The sequence below is a fragment of the Sinocyclocheilus grahami genome, unplaced genomic scaffold, assembly GCF_001515645.1.
Source record: "Sinocyclocheilus grahami isolate Dianchi unplaced genomic scaffold, SAMN03320097.WGS_v1.1 scaffold639.1, whole genome shotgun sequence".
Classification (NCBI taxonomy): Eukaryota; Metazoa; Chordata; class Actinopteri; order Cypriniformes; family Cyprinidae; genus Sinocyclocheilus; species Sinocyclocheilus grahami.
In genome coordinates, this window is record NW_015505818.1 from 643,543 (window position 1) to 644,120 (window position 578).

Genomic DNA, 578 nt, shown 5'->3' on the forward strand with positions numbered 1-578 from the left:
TTTTCCTTTACTCTCCAGTATCGGCCTGGAAAGAACAATCTCGATGCGGATGCACTTTCGAGACGACCTCATGGTGATCTGGTGAATGATCCTACATCTCAAAAGGAACAAGATCGCATACGCCAGTTTACTTTGTACCATTCACCTGAAACGGCCAATGCCATCTCCGTTTCCAAGGCTGCAATTCAAGCAGTCTGTGAAAAACATTCCCTATGTCAAGAAGGTGGCAGTAACTGTATCACTCTTGTTGAATCACTTTCCATGAGTTCTGACGCAATTCCTGAAGGTTACGAACAAATGGAAGGATCGTCTGTTGTTCCCAGTATGTCAGAACGGGAATTGAAAGAAAAACAGAGAGATGATCCAGCCATGCAGGAAATAATTCTTCAATTAGAGTCAGGATGTACTATCTTACCTGTACTAAGACGTGAGCTTCCAGAACTTCCTTTCTTGTTGAGGGAATGGAAAAGACTCGAGTTAAAGGATGGTATTCTCTATCGCAAAAGAGGAGTTGGGAATTCTACAACTTACCAACTTGTCCTACCACCTGACTTAAGAGCCATGATCATGGAGAATCT